This window comes from Etheostoma spectabile, chromosome 8 (assembly GCF_008692095.1).
Source record: "Etheostoma spectabile isolate EspeVRDwgs_2016 chromosome 8, UIUC_Espe_1.0, whole genome shotgun sequence".
Classification (NCBI taxonomy): domain Eukaryota; kingdom Metazoa; phylum Chordata; class Actinopteri; order Perciformes; family Percidae; genus Etheostoma; species Etheostoma spectabile.
Genome location: NC_045740.1, coordinates 21454788 through 21465436, shown reverse-complemented (window position 1 = coordinate 21465436; position 10649 = coordinate 21454788). Strand labels below are relative to the sequence as shown.

At 41.6% G+C, this 10649-nt stretch overlaps 1 long non-coding RNA gene across 1 annotated transcript; it reads right to left on the bottom strand.

Annotated features, from left to right (window-relative positions):
- Positions 1-3328: 3328 nt before the first annotated feature.
- Positions 3329-5722, bottom strand: LOC116694374 (uncharacterized). The gene is made up of 3 exons (XR_004333135.1): positions 5276-5722; positions 4703-4822; positions 3329-4186 (listed from the first exon to the last, which is right to left on the bottom strand). It is a non-coding gene; the product is annotated as an uncharacterized LOC116694374 (long non-coding RNA).
- Positions 5723-10649: the final 4927 nt, after the last annotated feature.

Here is a 10649-nt window from a genome sequence, read left to right as displayed (position 1 = left end):
GTGACAGGTTCACCATGTCTCTCAGGCTAATTTACTGCTTTTTTGATAAAGTCCCCGCACGTTGACATAAAACCATAAAAAACGACCCATTACTAATGTAACACTCACTTTGATCCAAACGGCTCCAAATATTACATTCTTCTTCTGTGTAAATACGTCACTGCAGAAGTAAGGTCAAAGGTTTAACGGGGTGATAGAATGGTTGTATAGAGTATATCACGCTGTTCCTTGAGGTCTTCTGATAGGGTATGCAACATTTGTTGGGCTGAAAATGTTGCTTTTGCTGTTCTTTTGGCCCTCATACCACCCTGCTAAATTGACCTGGCTTGAAACGAGAGGTGTTCTGCCTTAAATGGTCTGCTCATGAATATTTAAATAAGCTGCACGCTGATTGGTTGGTGTGCAACAGGACTAACAACACTCACTAAACCATCCGAGGTGGAGATAGCATGGAGACTTTAGCTGTTGAACGGTATCTGTTTGAGCCTGAATCAGAGGAAGGATCTGATGTAGAGGAGCAACCTGCCCGGAGATTGGAAATGACTCCTGGGGCGGCTGTGGCTCAGTGGTAGAGCGGTTGCCTGCCAATCGGAAGGTTGGTGGTTCAATCCCCGCCCCTGCAGTCATTGTCGAAGTGTCCTTGGGCAAGACACTGAACCCCGAATTGCCCCCGGTGCTGCGCATCGGAGTGTGAGTGTGTATGAATGTATATCTGATGAGCAGGTGGCACCTTGTACGGCAGCCCCGGCCACAGTGTATGAATGTGTGTGAATGGTGAATGTATCCTGTAGATGTAAAAGCGCTTTGAGCAGTTGTTAAAACTGGAAAAGCGCTATATAAATACAGCACATTTACATTTACTCCTTCAGACTGGTAGATTGGTCATTTAGCATTTTCAACACATAGCCCAACATTAGTTGTCTGCTTGTTTTTAGAATCGTAAGCAACATAAGTTTGCACACGGACAAATATTTTACAACTTGTACCCTCGCAGTTTCAGTCAAGATGTCCAGTTGGCTGAAAAGTTAGTTGCCAGTTCATAGAGCTGCTCACAACGGAAGTCTCTTTGATTGTGATTATGAGTTACGTACATTATTTAACACGTAGTAGTAATATGTTATCTTACAACAGGACGTCCATTTAGCTGAACAGGAGACTACTATTTCTGTTCAGTTTGCATGCTACGTCCAAAGCATTATTACTACTGTCGCCTGTGTCAGTAGGTCAAATGTTATCTTGGAACTACTATCCTGCTGATTAGATCTGACTTTGAGATTATTACCTTCATAACATGTAAAATTACAACTACGGTGCCTCCATCTTACCTTGGCAGGTGTTCTTGTGGAAACTGCACAAATGCCCCAGGAGAGAGAAAATATATGTTGCCAATAAATACCTCAGGTAACTAAAACTAGATACATTAACTCAAACTACTTTATGCTTTCCACTCATTCAACATTATGAAATAACAACAAGCTCATTGTTTGTTTTTACAGGTCATGAAAAGAATGACCCAGGTTCCTAAAGAGATAACCTGTACGACTCACCATCCTGGCCTTCATCCGGTGTGCCTCAATATATAATCTTTCCAAAATGCAATGAATATTTACAGAGTTGACCATGGCCAGTTGAGAATCAGAGGGATGGAAAGGTGAGGCCAATTTGATGCCACTGTTAGCAGTTCTATAACAATACCCATTGATTATTGGTTCAGCATTATTACAAAAACACAGTATTATCAAGACAACACAATGAAAAACTTTATTTAGTTTCAAAACAATCATCATTACTCTGAAATCTAAAAGATAAAGAATGTGATTGTCCACTACACCCTGTTCTCTTTGCAGGCAATGCAGACATATGGCTTATAGGACTTTTGTGAGCTGGTGCTGGGGTTTTCTTGGTAGAAGTGTCCGTGTCGTGATCCCCTCTTGTGTCGTGCTGCGAATACGGAGGGAGTTTCTGGATGCTTCAGGGCAGTATGTCGGTTTGGGTGCCTGTCGAGCTGAGCACACAGGTCCTGGGGCACAGGAATCTGCCGGACTGCTTCCAGATAAGGAAGGGGGTCATGAATGATCTCCTTGAACACCGGTCGCATCAGGTCTAAGACATAGCCTGTTGTGTGTGAAAAGTCATTTTTAACACCTATACCATTGCACATTCAGATTTGTTGTTTGTAGTGTGTGAAAAAATATTTTTGGTGCCTATACGATGCAATTTTTTAATTTTTTGTTTGTAATAAAAAAAATTATTTAAACTTACAAATAGTTGGCTCTGTCTTCACTTCTTTGACTGTGTAACCTCCCCTTTTGGCCTTTGGGGACAGAAGTCTGTCCATTACTGTCCCCTTGGCTGTCTTCCGTTGTGGCTGCAAGATACAACCTGAAACAAAAAACATACATTTTGTAACATAACTGTATTACCTTTTACACACACCAAGCAAAATACTCCAGTTAACTCACAGCAAAAGCAGTTGCTAAACCTCTAAGCTGTACTCTAACCAGTGTTGTTACAAGTCCCTTACGGTTGGAGCAGCTTAAATCTGAAATGATTTGCATTTAGATGGCCGGCCATTAGGCTTGATGTCTCTAGACCAGGGGTTTTCAAGTGTGAGGCGCGCCTCCCCGGGGGGCGCTAGAGCACTTTAGGGGAGGCGCGGTGCGAGGGAAAAAATAAAACCGGAGAAGAAGCCTCGCAAGATAAAAAGCAAATACCGGTGAAGGCTGCTGGTTGAAGATGATCTGCGGTTATACCTCTCATCAGTGCAACCCCGCATTACCCAGATTTGCGCATCAAAAGCACAAGCACATTGTTCCCACTAAAACTAAGAGCTCCACGATTTTGCAACTGTTTAGGTTTTTGATTTATTTTTTTAATTTCAAGGAATGTGCAACATTTACAGATATGTTCAAAATATCTGATCAAAATTGTTTGTGTTAAGATATGAAAACACTGTTGGTATGTAACGTTTGTTTGAGAAAACGGTTGAAAAATGAGTTTTGGGTTGCTCTTATTAGAAAAATGAAAAAGTGCGTATTTGCCATACAAAGGCCCTGATAAAATAAATAACAATGGGAGGAAATGTTTTAAAATGTTCATGTGTTGAATTTCATTCAGATAAAATGGTCATTTTAAAAGATGAGATGATTCTAAAATAAAAGCAATTAGAAGGTGTTTTGGAGTGGCGTTTGTTTGTGTGTGGGTTGATTATTGAGGAGGGGGGGCACAGCAGGCATTGTGCTCCTTGGAGGGGGGCTCACCCTTTCATACTTTGAAAACCCCTGCTCTAGACCATTGCATGTGCCTTTTCTAAAGACTTGTTTTGTTGAATGACAAAGTTCATAGGGCGTGTACATGTCACAACCCCGCCACGAGGAGGGGAGTTTTCCTTCCTTTCTTTAAAACTAATAGAGGTCTACCAGCAGTTAAAATCTTCCCACTGACAAATAGGACACACCACAACACAGCTTGGTCTAAATGTAATTCTTTATTGTATTCTAAAAAAGGTTAAGACTAACAAACAACAAGTATACAAGAGTCATCAAGGAAGGGTTAAAATTCATGTACTATACTAACTATACTAAAAAATCATGTCCTTATCGTTTATGTTTCAATGTTCGTTTCAGTCCAAGGCAGCAATGATGTAAACGGCAGCCACGTTTCACTCCGGAAGCCTGGGTCCTTTTTCGTCTGGTTGGCGTAGCGTCTTCGTTGCTCCGTAGCTGGCACTGGGAGGGAACAGAGAGAGAAAGCTCTCAGAACACAGATCACAAGCAGTACTTCACGCCACACACTCTCCGAGGATAGCCGGCAGACTTTCCTTTACTTATCTGCTTTCTCGGAGTGTTTATCGTAGACGCTTCTCCCATCCGTCCACTCGTCTCAGCTACCGCTATCCTCCGTGTCTCTTTGGCTTCACTTCTCTTGCTTCGATTCTGCTCTGCTCTCCTGCTTCCCTGCTCTTCCGCCAGTTCCTCTCTCCGCGCTTCCTCTTGCCCTCGCCCGTTGCTTCCCCGTGGCTTCTCTGCCGCTTCTGCTGAGCTTCTCCCCTTTTCACCGCCTTGTTCTCACACACCTGCCTTCATCAAGCCCAGGTGTGTCCACCTGTGTAATTCTGAGCTTGTTAAGTCCGAGCGACAACAACAAACAGGGGGGAGGGTCTCCAGTCTCCATAAAGAAAACCCACCTAAAACAAGGAAATAAAGCCACCACAAAACCAAACATGCAATACAACAAACTCAAGACATCCCACAATAAACCCAAACAGGAAACACAGCAGACACATGCAATAAACCCAAACCAAAAACACAGCAAACCCATGCAAACATATTAACAGTGTAATCCACCTTTGACATACATACCTGCAAAAGGCATCTTCAACACACAATCTAGCATTCAGTCATACCTTTTGTATCCAAACACATTCCTACCTATTGTCCAAATTATTTTCACCAGCCTCCCCCACAAAAGGAAATGCAATTGATTGAGATCAGACCAATCAGCGATAATACAGATGAATAGTTCTATTCCTACAATAAATAGTTCACTAATGTGTTGGGAATGGCTCATATATTTGACAAAAGTCACTCAATCGTCATGGTAACATTGTTAGATAACACTGCTCTGCTAAATGCTACCCAGTCATAATGCTACACAAACACCATAAGACGTCTGGTTTTGTAAGAATAATTAGAAAGGTTACCTTGTATGATATGTGAGCTCTTAATGTCATATGAGACAGTTGTGTCCCCCTAGATGCCACACTCGGAGCATCTGTTTGGCAAGCTGCGTCTTTCGTGTCTTGTCGTTCTTGTGATGTACTCTGAAATTAAAAAAAAACTGCAAATCAATACATTGCAGTCTATATACACACTGTTTTCACGAGATTGATTAGATATCATATGAAATGATAACGTTTCCAGTTCTGTTGTCGAAGCAAACGGGATGATATAGCTAGCTAGCTAGCTAGCTAGCTAGCTGAGTAACGTTACAGCTTAACGCTAGCTAGCAACCAAACTATCAGGATTCTACTCAGCTGCAGTTAGCTTTCTTGCTGAAATACAATAATAATTAACCTGACAAAGTGGACAAACATGCATCAAGAACTATAGATGTAGCTACATGTTAACACGGGGTATTTATTCGATGGAACAGTTAGGAAAATGAAACGTTAGCCCCTTTGCCATTACAGTTGATCAACACACATTCAGCCTATGCTAGCTACAGGATACGTTAGCATTGCTAATGTTACTGTTAGCAATTAAATCATACTTACAGCTTGTGGTTGGGATGACCAGATAGTTGGAACAGCAACAGCAGCTTAGCAAATCTTGCTTTAAATTGTCCGAAGTTTAGAACTGTCTTTAGGGAAAAGGTTCACTGGGATCTCCTTATAAACAGCAGCCATGCCCGTCGAGTGGTTGCTTCCTTGGGAAGACTATGAGAAGTGTCTCCGTTCCCTGTACAGCCTGGAACACTGCATTTGCCACCCTGGTTCATTGTCAATATCCTGGAAAATATTCCAAACTTTCTTCTTAGTAAATCCCGTCAAAGTACACGAGCAGCGTTCTCAGTCTGACATCTAATTGACCTAACGCTAGCTCCATTAGGAACTGGTCTCAGGTCAGTGGCCTGTTTGTTAATGTTGGGGTGTTACCGTTCTCCTAATACATCCATGGGCGTGACAAAGCTACAGGTTTTGAGATCCTGACGTCATCTTTTAGCTTTGTTGGGATTCGCCCGTTTTCAGCGGCAGTTTCAAAATGTGAGATTTTCAAGGGAAAGGCATGTCAATGGGATTTTGAGCTTCTATGTATGTCCTATTTACCCATTGAACTGTCGTTATTCACATATGACAGGGTAAAATCGGTTTTGCATCTATCACCCCTTTAATGTGTGCTGCACCCATTGGCCGATCAGTATCACCTGTGTTTGTTCCCCGTTTTTTGTTCTGAAAAGAATTGGTTTGTTTATATCTATTTATTTGTTTTTTTAAATATATTAAATTAACACATTATTAAGAATATTTGTTTTTTTACACTACAGCAATTTCTTGGGGGTGCTATGGGAATCCTAGGGGTAACTAGAGCAACCCCAAGCCCCTCCCTGGCGCCACCTATGACTGTGATTGATTGGAACATCCTTTTCAATGACCAACAAAAGCAATTCAGATAGCCTCTCTTCTTTGAAAAGGCTGCAGAGTTTTGTCTTCACCAGTTGTTATTTGGAAAATGGACGTTCCACAGTCGCTGTGGGCACAGGGAGAGTGCCATATGTGGTCAGCAGCTCAGACAAGCAAGGGAAAAATCATATCAGCACTGTTGTCTTTGAAATAGATTGAATAGATGCCACAGTGACTGGAGGGGGGGGGGGCATGAGTAGGATGTATGAAAGACTTTCAGTTTCAACAATTTATCCTCATCAGCAATGTCATAGAAATGACAGAGCCTCCTGACAGCCTCTGTTGGGCAGCTCTGTGTCTTCCAGTTCTGCTGCACTATGAGATGGTGGAATGCGTTCAATACCTCCCATGTGATATTATCTCCTCTAAAGTGTCTCTAAAGCTCATGTGTCATTGTGTCCAATAAAATGTAGTACACTTTAGCATGGTAGTAGTCTTGCAAAGTTGTAAAGGTATGATCAGCAACAGCGGACCTGGCATGAACCTTTGATGGTGGGGGCGGGTCCAGGCCCACTGATGCACCCTCCACTGTAGCATGTTTGTAAATGTTTTCAAACTCTTTTTCTGTTCTGCAATAGACCAACCTTTGCAAAACTCCTTCCACAATGTTGTATGCTGCAGCCAGGTCCATCCACATTGCTGCAGTGCATCAGAAGCACAAAACCCAACATGAATGCCATTGAGCATTACAAGATCACCCGGACTCTTCACATCTACTTGTTCTTACTTTTGGGCCATTTTCTTCCATCACCGAATTTTCGAGAACATCTCCACTTGTTGAATGAACATTACACACCTGAAGAAATTGTGTACATATCTTACAACAATGGAAACATGTTGAGTGTGTGAAACATCCGGGGTTTCATCCATCGCTATTGAAAAGATCTTGCTCTCTTGAATTTCTTTTTGGATGTCATGTTTCACTGGCATGGCCAGAGCTTTGATTGAAACACTTGAGTGAGAGAAGAGGTCTTGTTTGAGTTCCCTGCGTTTCTTTCACAGCATCAAGGTATGGGTTAATTGCTTTTTTTCTAAAGCCTTTCTCCACTTGTTTCCCCCTTTCTTTTCCAGGTGTTGCGGCTTGTGTAGTTTTCATCTTTTGAGAAATGACGGCAATTAAAACAAAAAAATGGCATCAGCACTGGGAAAATACTCCAACCATGGATTTTTTGTTATACCATTGTTTTTTAAAATGACCGTCCATCTGAATTCTTTGGAAATTATAAGAATACTGACTGGCAGGGACCAATATTGATGCAAATTTTGACACAAGCCTCATCTTACTTTAGATCGAATTTGAGGATATGAGTAGGATCGGTTGGGTGTTGCAGTTCAAGTAAATTTGACTATGGCCCTTCTCAGGCTTCAATGTCCTCCTGAGCTGACCCCTGAGCTGCACACTCCTCTGCATCTCCCTCATTCAATGCATGTGGATGAGTTGCTTCCTGCACTCTTTCTGCTTCACGGTCTGCCTCTGAATTTAAATCTCTGTTCTGCCCCTCATTCACCACTTCTGTCTCCTCCATCTACTCATCCTATGAATCACTTTCCTCTGCTGAGAACAAATAACAATTTGCTCAGCAGCACCCTAAAAATTCAGTACCATTGCAATGTGAACAGCTGGTACATATATATATTATATATATATATATATATATATCTCTAAAAGAATTGACAATTGAAAAGTCCATCATACCAAATTTGTATTATCAAATGATTGCATTTCATAATAGAAATAACTGTTTCACCAAATTATATATATATATATTGTTTTTAATAATAAGTATGAGCATGTCAGATTGACTTTGTTAGTCCTTTTGTGAAGCACTATTCTAACCTGCGGTGCTCCTAATAACCCAGCTGCTTAGGGATCCACTGCCTTTTGCTGCCTCCTGCAGGTCCTTCTCTGCTTCCTTGTTCTCTCATTACGTGGCATCTTTGCATTGCAGCAGAATTAAATATCATGATTTACAAGATAACAAGATATCAAACCAGATACAACAATACACTATACAACAATAACTACATCCTGAGCTGACTATCAGATTTCTGTAGCAGTGGGCTAGAAGGCTTTGAATCAGAAAGGGATTTACAAAGGTATGCAGCATGTTTCAGATTATTTTCTCAAAACATAAGGATGTCCTTTATTAAGAAGTCAAAATGTATAGACCACCAACCTACACCTTAGACTACAAATAACCTAAGCTAATTTCCCAAAGAAGTGACATCTTCTTTTAAATGGGCTGCTGGTTGAGAGGCAGAAAGCAAATGGAAACCAAGAGAGTTGAGCTCTGGAGAAGGACAATTTTTTTCGCCTTCTTAATTTCATTCTAGGATGCCAAGAAGGACACACGTGTGTGAGAACTTCTAGTTTAATTTGGTACCCTGGACACCATCCAAGTCTTAGAATGTGTCTAAATACAGAGGAGACAGCAGATTAATCTCAAAAGTGGAGTAACCGCAACATTTGCCTTCATTTTAATTGTAACGTTAACATCATAATTTTGACAGCCCTAAAACATCACATTTGCTCGCTGACCACAAGGGATATCTGGCGGAGTTGGACCACAATTTAACACTGGTCTGAGGGAAGATGAAGTAGGGAGCCTATTTCGTAACAGTCTACCTGCCTGCCTGCTACTACTAGTGCCTCGAGGAGTTGCTTGCGTAAACTAGCCTACTGCCTGAGAGAGTGGATGTGAAACGGATTTGCCCATGTGGCCTAGTAGGTTACTAAATAACAGCATATACATTATTCAATAAAACAATGTAAGTTTTCCCTTTGCAATTTCATAAGCTTTCCCAGGTTAGCTGCTAGCTAGCTGGTATGGAAAAGAAACCAAATGGTAGCCACTTTCACCGGTCAATTCAGTAAATGATGCTTGTTAAAAAGCTTTTGCTGTTAAGCATATACTTCAAAATGACACTACAATACGAGATAAATGGTACAATTTATTTTTCAACATCAGCTAAATGGTTTTGGAAACAGACCGTCTGTAGCGATACCCTGCTTTTCACCATCTCGTAACACAACAGCAATACGATGCTCATGCAGGCAGGCAAATGTGAAGGGTCACATAGATAGCTCACGACGTCACCTACCGGCAGCAGCACAGGTAGACGAGGCTACCAACTTTTATTCCTTTTAAACAGTTTTTAGTCTAGAATAATTGATTCACATGTTCATTTTTAAAGGTGCTCTAAGCTTTGTCACGCGTGTTTTAGGAAACATTTGTTATCACAAACAGCACACATCTCCTCACGATGCGCCAGCTGCCTGTCCCCAGAACACACTGTAAAAAAACGCGGTCTCTGTAGACAGCCCGGGGGGGGCGCACAGAAGGGAGGGGACGGGATGCGGAGAGCGGAGGGGCGAGCTAGTCTCGTTTTGTTTGAAAACACTTCTAACGTGACAAGAAGTAACGTCATACAACATCGCTTAGAGAACCTTTTAATGTTCACGTGTAATTTTACAAAGCACTTTGGACATTCGTAGGCGAAGGGGCAGGTGCGAAGGCCATTACCCCCCCCAGAAGTGAAGGCAGGGTATTCCCTTTTCATAGTGGACATTCATCTCAGATCATGAAAGGTAGCAGGAAGCAGGAGGTGGCACAGTCCCCTGGGAAATCTGCCTCCCTTCCCTTATTCATATGGCTGCACTGACAGACTGAACTATTGTCAGTAGGCAGACGTCAGGAATGTTATGTGGGTTCAGGAAATGTGCACGAAGCCCACATCTATCTTAATTAATCCATAGTAATTACACCACCGTCACACAACTACATTCCATATTCATAGCATCATGTATAGTCTCTCATTTGAGTTACCCCACATTTTCCTATTTTTAGCACTGCCTGTCAATTCTGTGTAAGCTTAGGCCTCTGACTCCGTTCTCCAAGCAAACAAACAAGCACAGTTCAAGCAATTAACCCTCTTCTGTTTTGATTTGCTTCCAGGGTAAGTTTTCCCCCCCAAAATTGTGTTGACATGTGTAAGTTTCACCTTCTGGATTAAATAATGAAACATGACAGGTCCCACCTGAGGGGTGACAATATCAAACAGACGCCCTGAGGGTAAAAAGAAAAATACATACAAATGAACACAAGTGACAGAAACATACACATTTTGATTGATCATCTGAATAGTTTATTGTCTTTTTCAGTGAGGGGGAACATATCCCCTAACCTTATAATAATAATAGTAACCAACCACACAACTATCGACTAGCACTGGAGTAGGCAGAAATTAGCCATCCAACCTGCAACTGTCACTTGATTTCATTTATTTGATGAAAACCTTCATGTTTGCTATTCTTCATGTTGCATGGCGAGTGGAAAAACAATCATTTGTGTCTTTTAATGAATGAGGACTGAAGTTAATTAGTTTTCATGGGAAGCAAATATGTTGAGGTGAAAAAGGTGGAGCTCACAAATTGCGCTGATAGTCACAACGGATGTATGCTTTGGTA